This window comes from Phalaenopsis equestris, unplaced genomic scaffold (assembly GCF_001263595.1).
Source record: "Phalaenopsis equestris unplaced genomic scaffold, ASM126359v1 Scaffold000446, whole genome shotgun sequence".
NCBI lineage: Eukaryota > Viridiplantae > Streptophyta > Magnoliopsida > Asparagales > Orchidaceae > Phalaenopsis > Phalaenopsis equestris.
In genome coordinates this window covers 261,535-261,981 of record NW_018164887.1, presented here as the reverse complement: position 1 = coordinate 261,981, position 447 = coordinate 261,535, and positions in this window count along the sequence as shown.

The window sequence follows — 447 nt, the reverse complement described above, 5'->3', positions numbered from 1 at the left end:
AGATTTTTAGGCACCACATATTTATCCTTTTATTTTAGTTTTAATATTGAGAGTGTTGTAAAAGAGAAGAGAACTTCCCAATTTTAAAACTTTCAAAACTGAAGTCTAAAATAGTAGTCTAAAATAAAATATAAAAGGTTATCTCAAGTAGTCTAAAATATCCCAATTTTAGAACTTTCAAAACTTTCCCAGTACTTTCAGGACCCTTTTCAAAGTCTCAATCTTCCTTCTTTTATAATTCTTCAAAAGGTGTCTTGGTATCTCTTCTAAATGTGTCTTGATTCGATGTATTTCCCTAAGAGATGCATCCTTTCACAATAATTTTTGTCCATGGTGGTTGTAACCACCTATTAAGCAAATATGTGCCACAAGAACCTCTTCAAAATTTGCAAAAACTAAATTAGTAAATTACTTTGAAAATTTTATCATATCTTTGTCCTAAAACAA